General features: G+C 38.5%; 1 long non-coding RNA gene across 5 annotated transcripts in view; it reads left to right on the forward strand.

The window, feature by feature from the left end:
• The window catches only part of LOC105077303 (uncharacterized), a 315,119-nt gene that overhangs the window by 283,093 nt on the left and 10,868 nt on the right, over positions 1-21,158 (forward strand). For 4 of the 5 annotated variants that reach the window (XR_012508552.1, XR_006728449.2, XR_006728447.2 and 1 more), the window contains one exon: positions 327-1,453. The exons of the other annotated variant lie outside the window; for it this stretch is intronic. This is a non-coding gene — a long non-coding RNA (uncharacterized LOC105077303). Of the gene's footprint in view, positions 1-326; positions 1,454-21,158 lie in introns of those variants that run through there. 5 annotated transcript variants of the gene reach the window in all.

Raw genomic sequence — 21,158 nt, forward strand, 5'->3', positions numbered from 1 at the left:
CATGAAAACTCAGAGACACATAAGCTAGGCTTTATTTTAAGGTCTTAGGTCAATTGGTTGATTTTCCTAAGAGATTGTGTAACAAGAATTTTACTCTTTCTGCCTCCTCCAGGCCTCCTTAGAATGACTTAGGGGGAGTTGGAAGCTGAAAGCTTAATCACATTTTGATCAGGTGTAATTTAAAGCTTTGGCTGAGTCTGGATACACACCAGAAGACGGGGGTGGGGTGGGGTGGGGAGCAGGAATAGCAGAGTTTACTGTAAGGGAAGTGCTGGATTATTTTCCATAGAAATATGAGAGGAAGTTAATCTCTGTGTTCACAACAGGAAGAAGACAGAAGCTGGGGTGGATGACGCTGCGGACCTGGAGGCGAGACAATGATGTGTAGGATAGAAATGTCTAATCTTCAATTCTAGGTTTTTGGTGAAGAGACAAAGAAAATCTTTTCCTTACCTTTAACATCTCTTCAATCCTACCGTAAAGTCTGCTACCCACTCAGACTTTTACATAGAGAAATCAAGAAAGAAGCTGAAAGTAGGCCCAGCATTTGGGTTTATGTGGAACAGGAGACACTGATTCATCAGGGCCAGGAAGCTGGACCCAGGAGTATCCCTGAGACTATAAATTCCAGAAGAAGTTACAGGAATCTTAAAAAAAAAGCAATAGATTTCCTCTGGGTGGTGGTATAGGAATTAGGGCCGATTTTATCAAGATCTTGATGGCAGCATGACCCCAGTGGCAGTTGGTTATGAGTCTATGGCCCTGATGAGGTTTGAAGCCTGGCTCATCTACATGCCAGCTAGTTATTCTAGACTGCAAAACTTGGTGTCTTCTTTGGTAAAATTGGAGTAGTATCTTTATAATTCGGGATCACCAGTTGATACTTAAAATAGCTAGATAAAACATTGTTGAAGAAAGGGATATTCTCAAAGGAAGCATCCCTTCCCCCCATATTGCATTTGAATTGTAAGGAAAAATATGTCTTTAAGGTTGAGAAATTACAAATAATCTTGTAGTTGAGACATATGCCAGAGATCAAACTTAATATGGGTAATGGTACAGAGATTTTGCAGGAGAGCATCCTTGGTTTTGAGAGATGCATGCTGAAGTATTTAGAGGTGAAGTGTCATGATGTCTGCAACTTACTTTAAAAGGTACCACATATATGCACACATATACCATATATATACATAAATATGCACAGAGGTAATATGTGTGTGTCTCTTGTGAATATATGAATCTCTATATATATATGTATAAACACATCTGTATATATACACATATATCTTTCTCTATATATAAATCTATTATATTTCTTATGTAGATATAGTGTGAAAATGTGGCAAAATGTTAACAAAGTGAAGAGTATATGTGTTTATTGTACTATTCTTTTACATTTTTCAAAATAAAATGTTAACTGTGTGAATAACTTAAAGGAAAATACTTATCATCACGTCAGGCACCGTGTCTGTGCTCATTTTGTGTTGATTACCTTTTCCTTTTTCTTCCTTTTTCCTCTTAGATTTGTTCACTTTCCCCTAATCATGATAAGCCCTCACTATGGTTATTTAAACATACCTTGGTTCTTGTTTCATTGCCCTAAAATAAAAAGTTGTTTCTGAAAAAGCCTGAAGCACAAAGGCAGAGTGCTGTAAAAGTGCCCTGAGTGGCGGTAACTGGCTGCTCTGCGGGGTTGTTCTGTTCTCCAAAAGGGGCAGCCTGTGGTGTTGCATGTTAAATATTTTGCAGAATTAAGGGGCAGAAATCAGTAGTTTAGAAAAAATAATACCCAGAATATAAACATTTCTCAGTAAATACTGAAACAGAGCAAATGTTTTATTTCAGAGTGCTGATTTAGTAATGCAAAACCAAGATGATCTTTTCTTAGAGTTTTTCTCCCCGAGGCAATAAGTGTTAATGCCTGTGGAAATGATGAAGCTTTATTTGGAATTTGCCTCAGGGCCCTGAATTATGTGCAGTTATATATGCCATTGAAGGATATTTCTGCCAAACTTTCTGGTCAATTTAACTAGTGACCAGTATGTGTCTTGATTTTTAGGATGAAAACTCAAGGGTTCTGGGATAGCTTTTCTTTCACTGTGCCTACATCATACCCTTAAAGCTGGAATGGACATGGAACAGAGATGGGGGAATATGCTGGTCTGTGTGCCCCTTTGGGCCACGATTCTCTTGAATTCCACTTCTTGGTGACTTTGTGAAATGAGTCCTTTTCATAATTCTACCATTAATCCTCAAAGCTCTGCTGATAGAGGGAAGGGAGTGGCAAATCATTTATTATCCCAACTTGTAATGCGAGAAAACAGGAGGCCTCGTGGGGAAATTATTTTCTAAAACCACGCAATGAGAACTCAGTCTATCCTTTCAGCTTTCTTTTACCCCACGTATATGAAGCACTATGTGAAATATAGAATGAATGATGTGCGGAAGAAAAGAGTTGGAAAAAAATTTCTGCTAACTAAATATAGTAATAATGACAGTAACAACAACAAAGTAAGATTCTGTGAATTGCTATGGCAACTACAGAACTCTATCCATGGCTGTTAGTATTATTTTGTTCATGAAAGTTATCATCATCATCGTCTTCTTCATCATCCCGTGTTTATAATGGTGGAATTCTCAGGGATTGGGGAAGAAAGAAGAAAAATTATGTGCTATTTGGGAAAAACCAACTATAAGCAAGTTTTGAGTGAAAGCCATCAGACTGAAGATTTTTAAAGATATGGCTGTGTAAGGAGTGGTGCAATGGTATTCAAATGGAAGATGTCACATGTGTGACTGGGTGTGAGAGGCCCTCTGCTGGCAGCAGAGTGGTAAAGTAACAGGAAATAAGGCAGTCAGGTTGGAATGAAATGTGGAAAAATGGGAGATCCAGTCGTTGGAAGGCAATAAAGCCCACAGTCTTAGATTTTAATAGGATTCAGGAAGCAATAAAGAACAACTCTAGGATTCTAAGAAAGAAAATACTGTGATAAAGTGATGCTTGGGAAGATGAAGTCTTTTCAAGTATTTTGAATAGACTGCAGACAATTGAAACCAGAAGAGGAAGGAGGTTTTTAAGATAGAGCAGATTCAAGGAAATAAAGATCTTGCTTTGATCAGCTGTGTTAAAATGAGACGCTGGATGTGTTGAGAGTGCAGCTAGGCATACGTTCAAGAAGTAAGGCTTCACCAGGCCTTAGGTGTGTGGGAACAAAGGAAGGATAAAATGGATCTAAAGTCAGAAGATTACCCCGGGAGCCTGGAAAGAAAGACAGACCTACGTGAGACGCAAGTGTGTTAGATGAGACCGGAAACCAGATTAGTATTAAAAACCGGTGCATATACGACCTTTGTCTTGTTGCTCCCTGCCACTACCAGAAGACTGCCGATCACTGACTTCTGCTCCCTAGGCCTCTTCCTCCCCAGAGCTGCTGTGAAAGAACCTTCTCTCCATCTCAGAGCTGCAGGGCTCCAAGCGTCCTGCTGCGGGCTCCGGGTACCGGGACAGAGTCAGTGCCAAGGCAGTGATTGTCAGCTTGCTGAGGCAGGCGTTTTAGGTATTGCTTTTTTTCTTCTTAGTATATTTTTTTTTAGAGAATTTCAAATTACAAGTGATTTTAAAAATGCCTCGTCAATGTCTTCTCTGTATGGCTGGCCCTTGCACTCTCCTTTTGAAGAAGGAATTGAATCCCCTGCAATGTTCTCCCTTAACTCAAACATGCCACGTGGCACAGCCATGCGTATAGGTGCACAGTGAAGGCGTAGAGGCTGCTGTGACTCCCTGGAGCTGCTGTCCCTCTATGGGGCTCCCGCTCTTGACTCAAGTTCCCATAGTTTTCTCTCCCTGCTGCCCAGGGTTGTGGGAAGAACGAAATTCTAGGATGCGTTTTTTAATTGATCTTTTTATATATTCGGCTGGGACAGCATCCCAAAAGGACTCCTGGTGCCATCATATACTATATTCACCATGAAAACGACTCCAAGTATTTTACCTAAGTCCTTAGGAGCCGAGGCTGAGGGGACATCCAGTACCCACTGTACTTACATAGAATCTTTGAAAATAAAAATATGCTAAGTTTATTTTACAGTGTTTTTATAGTTCTTACTATACACCATGCACTTTATTTAATTCTTATAACAAAAAACCCGATAAGGCAGATATAATTACTATCATCCTCCTCATTGTTTTTCAATGTAGAAACTGAGGTACAGAGAAACAAAATAACTTGCCCTTGGTTATGTAGCTAATAGCAGGGAAGGTGGGATTCAATTCCAAACGCTCAGGCGCCAGATTTGGGGGCTCTGACCCCTATTCTATACTGTCTAAGTGAAGATGGAGATATGTGTACCTCCAGGTAACGCTATTCATGAACAAGTTAAATCCTGCAATTTGTAAACTTGGAAAGGAGCTTCGTATGTTGAAAGATAGCAAGTCTCCTGTCCTACCTCCATCTTCCCTTCACGTTAGCCCACTTTCACATTTTCTCTAGCCATGGAGGGAGGGAAACTGAGGCATTGTAGATCTTTCTGCAAATTCCAAGGCCATGGGTAGGAGCCTATCTCCAGGGCCCTGCCCCATAACCCTTCATCTCCCCATCTCATATATGGATACCCTGGGGTCTGTAGCTTCTTGTGGATGCAAAGAGACTCAAGATATAAGAAGAGTGTACATGGACTATATCTCAATAAAAAACATGTTTTAAAAAAAAAGGTACAAGGAGAGTGGATGAGGGGTCATCTCCCTGTCACGTTGTCTTTGTTTCCCTTTGCTATCATGTATGTGACCAGTCTTCAAATTCCAAGGCAGTTGGTATGAATAGCTGAGCTAAGCACCATCATCTCTTCTGGACAAAGGCTGACATGCCAGGACACCATTGTGGTAATTGATTTGATTGCTTTTGAGTCACTTGCCCAAATCCAGCTTAACCACTGATTATCCGTCTGTGCAATTAATGAAGGGGTGGTGGTGCTGGGGCTTCTTCCCCGAGCAGAAGGCTACGTATGGGCTGGGCAGCTTCCTAAAGGAGAGGTCTCTGAGTATGACAAGGCTTATGACCTGCATACCCAAAACACCTCCATTCCAGCCGATGTGTGTGCTCACTGTCCCCAAAACCTATTTTATACTTTGTTTTTGGTTTATGCCTTTTCCTTCGTTGGTAGTATCTCATCACTTCAATGGCCTGAATCCTTCCTATGTTTAAAAACTCAATTGAAATTGTCCAAGAAGCCTTCCAAGCTTATCCCAGCTGGAGGTGATTGCTATCTGATTACACGCTCCTATGATATTTGAAAATATGTATCATTTATTTGGCACACATCATGTACTGCTTTCCATATCCTATTCGTGAGTCCATGACTCATCTCCCCAACTGCATTATATGCTATTTGAGTCTACATAATAGGTACTTAATAAAAGCCTGTTAATTGAGACTCACTTCTACTGTAATCTCTGGGGACTCACTGGGGTCTTAGTTTTCTCTTGTAAATCAATATCCTGAAGAGACACCCCATCCCTTTATGGTACTAGTGTTACAGAAGTATATCAGGGACCAACCCAAGAACAGAACTCTGTACGTTAACCAAAGGGAAGGGCATCAGCATATATGATTAAGAGAAGAGGTATCAGAGGAGGCTCTGGCAAGGAGATACAATGACCTTGACTACCTAATTTTAGGGCAGCAATGATTTTAGACTCCCAGAATCCAACCCATTCCGAGTAAAGCCACCAGAAACAATGGAGCTAGATAGGTGGGTTATCAGATCTCTATTCCACTAAGGTTAGGCCATCCTGCAAACAAATATAAAAGAGGAGATTCATGAACTAGAAAGTCAATTTAGAATCTAGGGGGAAGCCAAAGGCTATCTTAGTTTGACCTTTAGCACACAGTCTATTTCAGACTAAATTTTATTATGGAAGCACATTCCATAATAGGCTTGTAGTGAGGAATAGAATCTAATCAGAGCTGACAGCAGCTCCAAGTCTTAGCAGAGCTAACAGTCTGAGTGAGAACCTGGCTTGGTGGGAATCTGAAAGGAAAACAGGGTGGGATTATAAGAAGACAGTGTTCAAGGTAACCCCAGGAGTGGCTGGGCAGGCACACTGTAGTTACATGGATTACACTGGCAGTGGTTAAAAAGTTAAATAACTCACTGCATTGGCAAAAGGAGCTAAATAAATGCTATTTTTGAAGCCTGTCAACAAGAACTCAAATGAGAACAGAAGTAGCTAAAATATATGAATGCAAATCAGAGAAAACACAAGAGAAAAAATGGTCTAGGAAAATAACTCTTTGAATTAAAAGGATTAACATTAAAATATTCTACTCTTTTTCCAAGGACCTTAAGGAAACAATTTTTAGAACTATGGTGCATGTTTGTTAAAAAAATCAATTCTGTGGTTTATTTTTTGACATTGTATTTGATTTGAAAGGAAGATAGAAATCTTATAATCATTGTTCAAAGAGTTAGATGTAAAAGTATAAAAAGATCAAACGACTTCCTTACAGTTAGGCAATGAGTCAGCATGGGTCCAAGTTTTGGAATATAGAACTTTTGGCACCAACTCTGGGAAAATGCTTTCAAAGTCTAAAATCCTATAAAAATGGAGAGAATAATTACCGATAAAAACCTATTGCTTTTCACATAGTAAACACTTATTACTCATGTTAAGTTGATTGTACACAGAAAATTATTTTTGTTTTATTTATTTCTCTCGAATTATTTCATTATCTTTTCTCCTTGTTTTTTTCCTCTGGGTAACATCTGTGCATGATATAAACGAAAGTTTCCACCATTTTTATCATCATGCGTAGCCACCTTTGTTAGTTTCTTATGTACACCTCTAGAGTTAATTGACGCACTGATGAGCATATATGCACAAATAAAATTATATATTTCACATTATTCTGCATTTTGGTTTGCAATTACGTTTGTACCATATGAGCTTTTACAGTCATTTCTTTACTGTATTAGATGCCATATAATATTTCATTGTACATGAGTTAAAGATAGATATTTAATTACCCTCTCCTGATGCCCATTTAAGTTGTTTCTAATTTTTGTTGTTCTTATTTCTAGCAGAGCTTCAATTACTACCTTTGTTCAAAGATATTTTGCATGAGGTAGGGGTATATCAATAGAATCAATTCCTAAAATTGGAACTTTCTGGGTAAAGCAGTCGGTGCCTCTGTAAGTTTGATGGATTCAACTACATTATTCTCTACAGAATTTTTACCAACTTGTATTCATAACAACAAAGAATGAGAATGCCATTTTCCCACACTCTGGTCAGTGAGTATGTTATTTAACTTAAAAAAAAAAATCATTGCCCCCTTAGCCCAGGCAAAATGTTATTTCAGTATTTTATTTTTCATTTTTCTTATTTTATTTCTCTTCTTGAACAGCCAGTGTCATTTTAAAAAGTATTCTTAACCTCTGTATTTTAAGTTAATTGTTAATTAGACTAATTAAAATTTTAAAAAATTTAACAACACTTAAAATATATTCATAATTTACATCTCGGTGATATAAATTGTCACATTTGCACTTTACCTTTCAAAGTTTTCTCTGAGCCTCTTCGTTCTTTTCTTCCTAAAGTGGAGGAGTGTATTATCACCAAGGTGACTTTTATTTAGCATATCACTGTATCCTTCGGCAAGCTTATATATCTGTTCCTTTGTTATCCATATTTAAAAGTCAAAATATTCATGAGTACAGTCTGTCTGGTTACATTAACTAATAAATGACTTGATTGGCATCAATAAGGGAAAACCTCAGAATAAAACGGAGGGCTCTCAATTTTTCTTTTTCCCTTTGAAAAAGATTATAAAAGGATCACTAGAGGTTTTCCCTGGTGATAAGCACATTTTGCAAATTCTTTATGTGACTTCAACTCATGGTTAAACCTGGCTTCCCTTTTTCATCTTAGAAATTCCTCTTTAGTCTCAGGAATGGAAGGGAGATACACTATCTGAATCTTTTAGGAGGGCTCTGGGTTCAGTGAAGAAGCCCTGTGCCAAAGGAGATGACTTATACCAGAAAAGGAATGTACTTCATCTTTAGATACATGAAGTCTGCACTATCAGTGAAAATCTCCTATGTGAGACCTTCTGGTGAATGATTGATGCCATCCCTCATGTCTGCTGAAAACCTCCCTGGGTTTGTGCAGGCTCCATCTCTCTAATCTTATTTCTATGAAAACACCAATAGAGAGCAACAGCCTGTATCTGGCAACACTTGACTATGTTATGTGACTCAACCAGGTGGATCAGAGGTGGGCAAAGGAACTGAGCTGGTCTCTGTTGTCAATTTCATTGACAGAAAAATGAGTCATTAAAAAAGGGCACCTGAAATCATAGACCTAATTTAGTTCCTGTGTATTAACCAGCAACTCAATAAAGCTTGAGAGCAGTTTCCCTGTACCTAAGGAGCTGAGTGTACCTGATTTTAAAATCTGTTGAGTCTAGTCCCAAGAAAAGCCAGAGATCTGCTGGTTTCTTTTCCCTTCTCTAAAACATTACCTGAAAACCTGGAAGATATCCATTCCTCTGCAAGATGGGGATAGCATTTGTCAACCTTATGAACCACTTTTTTTAGGCACAATTTTGGAAGAAGAAATAATTTAGAGCCATTTGTTTCCTAATTTAAGGATTTTATTTTGTCCTTTGATATGTTTCATTAAAATCTTTGATTTTTTAACTTTGGATACCACTGTAGGAAATGGAGATTTGCTTACAAAACGTACCCATTTGCATCTAATTATATCTCTCTGTTGCCATCATAAACACCATTGGTGAAATTGCTTGAGTGTGCAAATAACTGGGGAACACTTATCAAACATAGAGTTTTATAAAAAAAAAAATCTAAATACCTCTAAATTCTAAAGTAACTATGCTGAGTATTTCAGCCTTCATATCTTTGGTCTTTAAATAATGTATCTTAGTAACATTTTTAAATCCAAAGGCTAAAATCAAATTGCGAGAATGCAGAGAATATTCTGTGATTCTTTCAACAGAATGCACTTTACACAAATATACTTTTTAAAAATAAGGAGCTACTCAAATAATGTAGAATTATACTCTGAGTTTATGCTGTACGTTCCCAAGAGTGTTATCAGAGGACAGTATTTTCCTCCATATTAAAGTCTTCACAGATGGGATATGGCGAAACAGATGGGCCAAATTTAATGGTCTGGTGGTTGTAAACAAATTAACTGTTTATAGTTTTCCTTTATGCCAATAATAGCCATCTAGAAAATATAATGAGGACACAATACCATGGAAAATAGCAACAAAAACAGACGCTCCATAAGAGTGACCTTAGCAGAAGTGTCTGCCTAAATGGAGAAAACTACTAACCTTTATTGAAAGTCACACAGATGATTTGAATAAACGTCTACCAAATGGAAAACAAAATACTGTGCCATGTCAATACTTTCCAAGTGATGTTTACTTGTAATACAATCCCCTTCAAACATCTAAATTTTTGAGAAATTTTCTGAAGTTTATCTGGAAACATAAGTAGTTGAGAACTGCCGTTTTTGAAAGAAAATTGTAAGATGAAATTTACATTACCAAAGACTTGAACTTATTACAAAGCTGCAAAATGTGAAACAGTGTGGTATAAATGTGGGGATAGGCACTCAGATCAATGAAACAGAGCAGAAACACCAGAAAAAGACCCATTTATATAAGATTTTAGTATATAATTAAAATGATATTTCAAATGAGTGGGAGAAAAATGCATTATTCAGTAACTTGAATGATTGGTAAGCTATTTTATTAAAATTTCATGTCTTAACTTGCCTTACAGCAGAAATGCCAATGGTATGCTGGGAGTGGGTTGCAGATAAGACGGGACATGGTCCCTTTAGTGACTACAGTGGCTGATATATTCTGGCCTTGAGCAACCTCACCTGTTTATCACAGAGTGCCATGAAAATGATTTTCTATATGCATTCTGATGCAAAATATGGTAGAGAGCACCGTCCTTTTATACATGCTAAAATCCATTTTAAATAGATTTAAAAACTAAATGCAAATAAAACTGTAAAAAAGTATTGGAAAATATGAACATATATCTTGCATTCAAGAAGACTTTTGGAAGACAAAAACAGATGCTAGAAATTACCAAGGAAAACAAATGAGATTTGATGAACTAAAATGAAGATTTCTGTACCTCAACAGTAGAAGATTAACAGAGTTTAATGACTAAGTGGGAACCATGTCCGGCAGTGGTGAATGAATGAAAAGCACCTAAAAATCTATAAAGAAAAGTTTGATATCTACATATTTTAAAAAGTAAAAGGCATGGGCGGGCAATTCACACAGATGATTCTTAAAAATCTTATGAAAAAATGTTAAATATCTTTAATAATAAAGATATGCAAACTGAAACAACAGTAAGATTCTCTTTTCATGTATCATTTGAGTAAAGATAAAAAATTTGTAATTCCTAGGGTTAATTAAGGTATCAGGCATTGACATTGCTGAGGAGTAAGTGAATTGGAATAAACTTTTAAAGAACATTTGAAAATAGATCTTTTAGATCTTTAAAAATGTCCCTACAAGTTCACCTGGTAGTTTTAGGGAATCTACCCTGAATAAATAATTAAGATGAAGTCACAGTTAAATACATCCAATTAGCATAATGTACGAAAGGGACAATTTAAAGAAATCTAAAAGTTCTTTTAGGAGGGGGTAACGTAGGTTCCGTTATATATTTACTGTAGAGATCCATGTAGTCATTGAAAGTGGTACAGAAAATATGTAGTTATAAGAGAAAATATTCACAATGGAGAGCAAAGTAATTACATACGGGAGGTAAGGGTCTGCCATTATTTTTGTAAAATTATGCATAAACAAATGAGAAAAGTAGTAAGCAGTAAAATGTAAATGATTGAACAGTCGTCCCTTGGTATCCAGACGTTCCAGGATCCAGGAAGATACCAAAATCTGAGGATGCTCAGGTCCCATAGTCAACCTCTGTATCCACGGCTCTGCGTCGTTGATTCAGGCAAGCACAGATCGTATAGTACTGCATGTATTTATTGGGAAAAAAAAAAGTCTTGTAAGTGGACCTGCACAGCTTAAATCCTGTGTTGTTGTTATTCAAATGTCAACTGTGTATCAGTGCTGGATTATAGAAAACTAATGCTTCTTTCCTGTGATTTTTCTATTTCTTCATTTATTTGCAGTGAACATGTATTTATTTTGGAACTATTTTTAAAAAGATGTTACTAAGATACAAAAAGAAATGTTAATTTCATTTCAACTATGTTTATACAAGAATGATTTAAATGAGTGTTTCAGACTTCAGCCCCAAATCAAGGGTGCTATCATCCTGAGAAGAATCAGTCTTCTAATTATTGATTTGCTGTAATCCTAGAAGACTGGCACATTTTACAAGATGAGATGTTGAGATAGGATGGGAATATTCAGTGAAACGTGTGCACTAGTCAGGACTCTTCAATTCTAGCCTTTCTGTACATCCCACTGAGATGGCAAGAAGTACACAGCCAGTTAAAATTTCATGACTTATTTTGAAAATTCCTACTCTTGTTCACTTACATTGCAGAAACCTTGCATCATTGATTCTGACAAAAACAGTAATCAGAATTTATATGTCATTTATATGTCAACTACCTGAAAGTTTGTGTTTATTTAATGCTTTATTTTGATTTCATAAATTAATTAAGAAATAGATTTAACTTTCAGGACTGTATATAAAAGGGGAATCCTTGTTCCAACTTGTTCTGCTTGAAGTGGGGTGTGATGTTATGTGTTCATAGCTTTGGGGACTTTACAAAATCTAATGATCCACTAGGATTTTTTTTTCAGATGTAGAATATTGAAACCTAACAGTTTCATAGGTATAATGACATTGGCAAGACACATTCTTCTTTGAAGTTTTAAAAAGTGGAGGCAAATAATTCACTTTAAAAGAGAGAGAAAGGGAGAGAATACTGTAAATGTCTTAAACATTTAGGAATATTTAAATACTTTTTATAACTCAAGGTATTCAGTTAAATAAAATCGATCAAGGATAATGTGCAGTTTGTGATATGTTTTCCTTATTTATGAAAAAACCCTTGTGACTTGCAGTAGCTTTTATATCAGATGGCATACTCACTCTCCCAGCGAGCTTGTGGCTGAGCCTGAACCTAGAATGAGCCTGTAAAAGGCCCTCCTGACAAAAGCCCGAGAGGTACCCTAATGGATAATGTGTAGAGTTCTGCAGCATGAGTCACTAGGGTTTCGAAGCAACAGCAATTTGGCCATAATCCGTTTCCATGGTTCCCACACTTATCACTCTCTAACTTGGCAATGAGCCCCAATAAAATATGACCTGACTGGATTACAGCAAGAGAAGAGTCTGAAGAACTCTCTTTTTATAGTTTCCTCTCCTGTAAAACACTTGACTGATTCCTTCTGTGAAGGCTGTCCTAACTTGTGCTGAGCAGTGCAGTATGAGGTCACCGGCTCGCAGTATTTCAGGAGGGTTCTATGCTGCAATCAGATCAATAGTGTGTGCCTTGCCTGTGTTATTAGAAGAAAGCTATATCTGCCTAGGAACTGGAGTGAGAAAAAAGAAATGCTGGACGGAGGCAGAAGCAAGCAAGCAAACAAACAAACAAACAAATGCCCAGTGATGCCAATATCTATAAAATGCATGAAGTGCACAAAAATCTACATCTCATGACCAAGTAACAGATGGAGCTGTCAGAAAAAATTGAAAAAAAATCAATTGTAATATAAGTGATCCTACAGAGCTGTTTGGAGATTAGACACAGTGCCTTCAAATTCCTGCTCGTTAGGGCTGAGTTAGGTGATGGAACAAGATGGGAGCAGTTTTTCTTGGTGCGGTGGTTTAAAGGTCACTCGATCACCTTTTGAGGTCATTTTGTGGATGATTCAAGCTCTACTTATGTTTTCTGTGCCACGTGTGTGGCCTTTTCGTCCGTAGGAATTCCCAGCTGTGTGTCCTTTTCATAAAAAAGTGCACCACGGTCGGGAGGAAGGGGCTTGCTTTCTGTAGTATTGAAATCCACGTGCCCTTCCCACTTCAGTCTTCTCGCCCTCTCTGCGCACCAGCACCTGGGTTGACTAGTAGCTGCCTCTCAGCTTCCCTTGTTGGATGGGAGGCTTTACCAATGGAATATTGGGTGCCTATCCTGGTGGGGGAGAGTGGTATGAAGGACCCTGTGCCTTGAGCATTTGGCAGAGCACTACAGGCGAGCCAGGAGCCCCTGCTCCACCCTGGGGCAGTGCAGCCTGACGACAGGTATTCTTCTGCTTGGGCTTTGATTGCTCTGGTGCCTGAGTCGTGCACAGAGAATCCCGGGCAAAAGGTCATGGGAACCGTATTTTCCTGAGCATTGGGAAAGCCCTTCCGGTGACTACTGATGAAAACTGCCGGAAATCAAGTTTATTTTCATTCTTCCAAGGAGAGAGAGAGAGAGAGAAGATATCTAAGTTCAAAGCTAACTGAACAGAGGTTACACAATGACCATGAAAACCCCTATCCATTTTCATGTTCCAGTACCTTGGAGACCTAAGGTTAACAGCCTCAGAATAGGGAAACTGTCCTGTTCTGAAATTCCTCAAATGTTCATGTCCAGGTAGAGAGCTCTAGTCATGACCAAGTTATCTATTTCATCACTTGCTAGTTGTGTAACCTTGAGCAACTAACCAGCCATCTCTCTGTCGCCAGTTCCTTATCTGTAAAATGGAGATAATAATGATTTCTACAGTATAGTCATTGTGAAGCTTAAATGAGACAATGCGTCTGATGATGCAACATATTAAAAATTCAATAAATATCACTTAGCAGTATTATGATTTCAGGGAACAGAATAATATATTTTTTTCTCATTATGACATTTTCTAGCTGTTCCATGCATAGACTACTTCTATTCAGAAAAAAAAAATAACCTTCAAGAAGTGCTTTTATTTCCCCAGGGGCTATTAAAATGTCTAGTCCTATTATAAAGACTTTTGCTTTCAACCCAACAGATATGCTCAGAAATGGAATGGATTCGGGGGCAGACAGGGCTGCGGGTTTAATGACGTCAGGTACATGACAGCTCTCTTTTTAGGCAAGCCTGAAAATACCCTCTCTGTCCTTCCTAAACCAAAAGGCAAGCTCAGAGCAAGCAAGCTACACAGCCATGAAATGATTCCTGGGCTCATGGGTCTGTTTTCATAAATTCTTTATTAATTATGTATTGAGTATTTATTGAGTTCTATATGTGAATTGTTGTAGGCTAGCTCGCTTTGGGACTATATAAAGATGTATCTGACAGTCTGGTGACTTTCGGGAGCATATGTACAGTAAGAAAATTACCACATGCAAAAATCATCACAATAAAAGTAGGTGTGGAAGCTACTTTCAGAGTTATGCAAACATGGGCGCTCAGAACATCCACTTTCTTTTCTACAAATGTTTGGATTTTGCTGTGTAATTATGCTTGGAAGAAAAAGGTGCTCAGGAAGGAGAAAATGATATAAACAAAGGTGTGAAAATGCTAAACATGATCACTGTAGTAATAAAAAACAACCAACTCACTTTTTCCACTATGTGCTGCAGCGTGTGACTTAAGGCAGGCAGGAGACCAAGCTGCAAAGGCAAGTAGGGGTAACAAGAGGATTTCTAACTCTTCAGTGCTGTCAGGCCTCCCTCCCAGGAATGGAGGGGCTTCCTGGCCTGGGGTGACCTTGTGGCCGTGGTGCCTGGTGGCGGGTGGTTAAGTGACGTAGGTCTGGTCTGCCGGGTCAGCCTGTGGGATTCAGCACCTCGCGGCAGACCTGTGAGGGAGGTAGTGAAGGTGTTGTTAGGTCCACTTTAAAATGGTAAGAACGAGGCTCACAAGATGTAAGTGACTAAACCAAGGGCACTTAGATAATCAATCTCAGAGCCGGAACTAGTATCCAAATCTTGCTTGGCTGACTTCCAGTGTGCGTCCTTTATCAAATCCAGGTTGTTACCCTGTGGCTCTGAAATACCTCATGTTGATTTTAGCAAGAAAGGCAGAGCCTGTCTGTACAGAGGTGACTGTAATGGGTTGCTTCGGTGGCAGCAAGCCTGGCACGCTTGGGTTACCTGAACTGCATGTACATGTAGAAATGCTAATGGCTATAACTGTGCTAATATTTATCTGCAAGCACTTATAAGGGTGGCTCTAAAGAACCTGCCAGAGTCCAAGAACCTGAGTATTCAGAATTCATAGCTTTGAAAAGTGGGGAAAGCTTTGAGATCATTTAACTTCTGTATTTTATCAGTGAGGAAACAGTGAGGCTCAGAGAAGTCAGAACTGCAGAAGTCTTACGGACAGTGAGTCGGGGAGGTAGGCCTCTCTATTATATATCGATTTATTTATTTCTTATGAAGAATTGGCTCACATGATTAAGAAGCTCCACGATCTGCCATTTGTAAGCCAAATACCTAGGAAAGCCAGTGCTGTATTTAGGGCTGCGTCTGTAGGTCTGAGAACGGCTGTGGTACAAATCCCAGTCCAAGGGCTGGAGAAGCTGAATTGAGATGTCCCAGCTCAAGAATGAGGCAGGGAAAAAAGGGCAAATTCTTCCTTTTTCTGCCTTTTATTCTACTCAGGCCTTCATCAGGTTGGATCATGTTTACTTATATTGGGGAAGGCAATCTCCTGATTCAAATGCCCGTCTCATCCAAAAACAGTCTCACAGACAACTCAGAACTAATGTCTAATCCGAGCACCGCCAGTCAAATGGACATAAGATTAACCATCACACCACTTCCGATGGGGACTGAAGATCTGGGTGGTCAGTCTTTTAGAAAAAGCATTAAAAGTGGCAACAGATGAGATGAAAAAAGGAACAAAAAAGGGTGAGCTAAATTTGGCCTTTTGTGTCCAGAGGGGAAGTTGGCTCTATGAACAAATTCTAGAACATTTGCCAGAGCTGGGGTACAAATGTGAAATTATAAAATGTCTTGCCTCCCCTCTGAAACATTGCATCCAAGATAAAGTCACAGAGGAAATGTAATAAAAGATCAAATATTTTGGCAAATATATCTAAGCATGCCTTTGCTTTTAGACTGTATGGTTTAGGCCCCAGGAAGATGAATTAGGGTGTCACTGGTCTATTTCTTGGCTAATTTAGGGGTCCAGAGAATGTACATCCACTCTGATCTTACCTACTAACTTGCTATATGGCTTTTCTAATCCAGAAGTTCATAGCTATGCACACCATAGCCGTTGTGACTTTGAGATAGATGACAAGTTGCTTTTCTCCACTCCCATAACAAGCCTCTGCTCAACACTTCTTAGAGGCGCTGCCTAAGTCAGATAATTGAAAAGTTCCTGATAGCTTTGCCCTGATCTTCCTTATATGATTACTTTTTTTGTGACTATATTTGCCCATAACTTAGAACCACTTAATGGGTTAAATAAGCGTGTGGAGGTGAATGAAATCCCGTTCATTGAAACAGACCTAAAGTGTGGAATGTGTAATGCATGTGGCCAAAGAAAAAAACGCTCTGCAAAACCAACTAAGGTTTTGAGCTTCTCATTGAATCGACCCACTTTGGTTCCACTACCCGTCTCATGTCCGGGACTACTAGTGGCATTTCTGGCACGTGTCAGCAGTGCCTCTGAACACAGATTCCCCAGTGATCCTTACTTCCGGGGCTGTTGCAGGCCATTTCATGTCTCTGATGTCCAGACCAGAATACGCATGAAGCATCAGCCATGGTTCTTCTGTCCTCCCCGTGATCCGTCCTATGTCATTTCATTTAACACATAAATCCGTTTCCAGAAGATTGAGGGGCATGTGCTATAGCTCTTTAGAGGGCTGATGACTGGTATACCCTATGCAGGTGCCAAGTCCTGCTCTGTGGTAGACTGCAGGATCTGGAGTGAGAGGCAAGCCCTGGGTTTCCCTTTTGTAACCGTGATTTCTCACCCATGTATTGACTGTGCTTCATGCCAAGCTTGGACCTTCTGAAGGTCAGCCTCTTCCCCTGGTCAGCTTGAGGACTGTACAGGATAATGTGGCAGGAAATACATCACCAGTTCTCATACAGTTTGTCTGTGTACTCACACCACACCAGTGAAACAGACAGCAGGATCTCAGCTGCTCTAGCCATGAGCAGAACTTCTGCAGCCTTCAAGGGACTGCCAGGCGTGTTTGCTGGGAAGCTCAGGGACATGGGAGTTCAGTCTGTGGAGCATAATTGGGCTCTTAGGCTCCTTCCCACAGATGCATGCACTGTAATGGAGGAGAGGCCATGGACTTTGGGGAAGTGTGGAGCCAAGCACAGAGTCACTGCCCCAGTCCTTGGATCTGTGCCAGCCTCTCCACCCACAAGGAAATGTGGGATAATGTATTCTACTCTTCACAGCCAAAGCTGATCGTAGAAATTATTTCATGAAAGATACCTGGGAGATTTGCCAAGCTCATTTTTGGTTCATTAGACCATCTATTATTAATACATTATCACATAATGATCACTTGGTCTGATTTCTTTACCCCATGCACATGATAGTGGTTTCTGCCCTGTTGTGTGTGTGTGCAGACAGTGTAACTGAACTGTGTTCAATGCTGAATTTTAAATTTTGATCATCTTAATATTGGAAGAAAGATTCTTTCTGATGAATGCAGGTCTTCTGAGGAATTCCTAACTTGGTTTGTCCCTAGGTTCACCTTTCAGAAGGTAGACAAAGGAAAGAGAAAATTACCATTGTGGGCTTAAGTCCGAGCAATGGGGAAGAAATACAAAGTAAAGTGACATGGTTAAGATGTTGGGGAAAAGTAACCCCATCATCTTAGTGTTCAAAATAAAGTAGGAGGGAAATACAGAGAAGAATACAGTACACAGTTTTTTAATTATCAGAGAAAAAAAAAAAACTACCACTCCACGACAGGAGGTCTTAAAAAGTAAAGACAGCTTAAGAGAAATGAGATTCTTAAAACATTCTAATGATACAATCTTAGAAGACCTTGATAGTAGAGCAGTAAGAAACTAGTGCAACAGAATTCTCACTGTTTACTTTTAGAAGGATTTTGACTAGAAAAAGGAAGAACCAGGGCATAAAGAAGACTGAGTTTTACAGACCCATAAAGAGCAGAGTTTTCCAAAAAGACTGAAGTGTGCTGCTACTTTATTCATCTTTGTAACTTCAGCACCTACTGTAATTCTAGGGGCACCACATTTCTTTCATGTATTCTATGGTTTGGAGAAATTTTATTCCAGGTTCTTATAAGATGCTCATGTGATCCCAGCATCACTGTGAATAATCATAATTAAACATGGAGAATAAGAGAGGTGTCAAAAGATGTGAAAATAAGGCAGCAGAGACACCTAGTTGACCAGTCCAACGTCCCATCTCCTTTCAATCTTTAGTAATGGAGTTCTGATTTCACTGGGGGCAATCCATCCCTTGGAAGCAAACGCCTCTCAGCCTGTCTTACTGCGTGCTATGGCCATGTGACTACATTCTGGCCAATGAAATGTAACAGCCAGTGTTAACGTGTTAGTGTGAAATATAAGAGCCAGTATGAATGTGACTTCTGGGTTGACTGAAATCACTTAGCTGGGAAGAATGGCCCTTTGGTCTCTTTGCTGTTCTGACTACTGTCAACCTGTAATGAAACCATTTTAGACCATGCCATACTCTAAAGGAGGGAAGTTATATGCTGAGACTAGTAAAGGATAAAGATTGAAACCCTGGATTCTTTTTTTTTAATATAAATATTTGTTTCTATTTTTATTTTTTATTGAGTCTAGTTGATTTACAATGTTGTGTTAATTTCTGGTATACAGCATAATGAGTCATTTATATATATATGTGTGTGTGTGTATATATATATATATATATATATATATATATATATTCCTTTTTATATTCATTTTCATTATAGGCCATTAGAGTATTGATTATCGTTCTGTGTGTTATACAGTAAGACCTTCTTGTTTATCTGATTTATATATAGTACTTAGTATCTACAATTCCTGAGCTCCCAATTTATCCCTCCCCACCCTCTTTCCTCTCAGTAACCATAAATCTGTCTGTGAGTCTATCTCTGTTTTATAAATAAGTTCATTTGTCTTTTTTATTTTTTTAGATTCCACATATGAGTGATATCATACAGTATTTTTCTTTCTGGCTTACTTCACTTAGTATGAGAATCTTCAGGTCCATTCATGTTGCTTCAAATGGCATTGTTTTATTCTTTTTATGGCTGAGTATCTATACCACAACTTCTCTATCCAGTCATCTGTCAATGGACATTTAAGTTGCTACAACCCAGAAATTCCACTCTACAACATTTCTGCAAATATACACTGGTGAAAAAAAAATATATATGTATGCACAAAAGGACAAAGCTATCCAGTATACACTAATTCCATGTAACCTAGTTTATTTAACAAATAAATAATAAAGAAAAAAACCAAAAATTAGATGGACAGGGGCACCTTTAGATTGAAAGAGACTTAACCAGTTCTAATGGTAAGGCTCTTATTTGCATCCTGACTCAAACAAGCAGGAAGAGAGAGAGTGAGAGAGAAAGAGAGAGCGAGCACATGTTGGACGAATGTGAGCACTGCCTGTATAGTTTTAAGATATTTAGGAATTATTTTTAATTTGGGAGAGAAAAACAATGGTATTAAGATTGTTACAAAGTCACAGTCTTTAAATTTTAGAGAAACTGTGAATCATAGATAATTTGATACAGTATCTGGGATTTGCTTCAAAACAAATCCAGGGAGGAGGGGAACTGGGTGAGGATAAAGATGAAATAAGATTGATCACAAGTTGGTATATTTAGAGGGTGTTGATTACAAGGGCATTCACTATTCTATTACATCAACCCTTGTCCATGTTTGAAATTTTTCATAATAAAAAATTAAAAGGTAAACCATCTCTCTCAATTTTAAATGAAATACTTTAATTTGCTAAAAAAAAAAAAGTTTCCACTTTAAATGTAGAGGTGCAGATATTAAAAAAAAAAAAAAAAAAAAAACCAAGAAGGAAAAAAGAAATCTATAGGAAAAGGGTGATTGAATTTAAACACAGGTCACATATTTGATTTATAGCAGAGCTAAGGAGCAAATCTGGGACTCTTGAAACTTACTCTGGCTCTTTGTATTTTATGGGTGACTTTTTCAGTCAATGGGTAATGATGTCAAAGAGAGCACGCTGTTTTCTGGGTTGTCGGAGGGGAGGCAATCAATCAAAGTTATACAAAGGTATATTTTGACTGAAAATAAGAAAAAAATCTTTTCCTTCAATTGAGGCTATTGAGAGCACAATATACTTCTCTCTAGGCTTTGGGCAGCCCAGGGCTGGGTGAATACGCAGGTAGAGACTTGATGTCCACCTGACAGGGATGTTGTAAAGAGAATTCTTTTATCAGCTTGGTTCCTGTATCAGCTGCACTCCGTGAACTTGAACTCCCTTCCCACTCAATGATTCCACAAATCTATAGTGAGATGGTCCTTCTTGTTTCGACACATAACTTCTAACTCTTGCCGGAGGGCTGGCACATGCCGTGGGAAGCACTGGTACCTGACTTGAAAGAAAAATACTTGACTTTCAAAGGCAGGCTGATGCCGTCCTTCACAAACCAAGAACTTAAAGACTCAAATTATTAATGTGAAATAATTACAATTTTAGTAGTTTGGGGTTTAATACATATATTGAATTCCTGGGAAGTGTATGTGCTTGGCCATAGACTATAAAGGAGGCCAGGGGTGGAGACCTCCAGCCCCTCCCCACTCCCACAAGCTTTTTCCTGCATGGAAACCTGCTTCTAGACAAAGTCCTGTTACTCGCCTTGAGAGCTACGTGTGCGCTTAAAGCAACATGTCACTATTCCCAAACACTTTTTTAAACTTTATTTCTAATCAGATTAAACAGATTTATTTTAAAAAAAGAATTCCTCAATACACAAATAAAATCAGAAATGAAAGAGGAGATGTTACAACTGACACCACAGAAATACAAAGAATCATAAGAGACTGCTATGAACAATTATACTGCAACAAACTGGACAACCTGGAAGAAATGGATAATTTCCTGGAAACCTACAACCTACCAAGACTGACTCCTGATGGAATCGAAAATCTGAACAGAATGCTGTCTGATAAGGTGATTGAATCAATAGTTAAAAACCTCCCAACAA

Source organism: Camelus bactrianus, chromosome 8 (assembly GCF_048773025.1).
Source record: "Camelus bactrianus isolate YW-2024 breed Bactrian camel chromosome 8, ASM4877302v1, whole genome shotgun sequence".
Lineage (NCBI taxonomy): Eukaryota > Metazoa > Chordata > Mammalia > Artiodactyla > Camelidae > Camelus > Camelus bactrianus.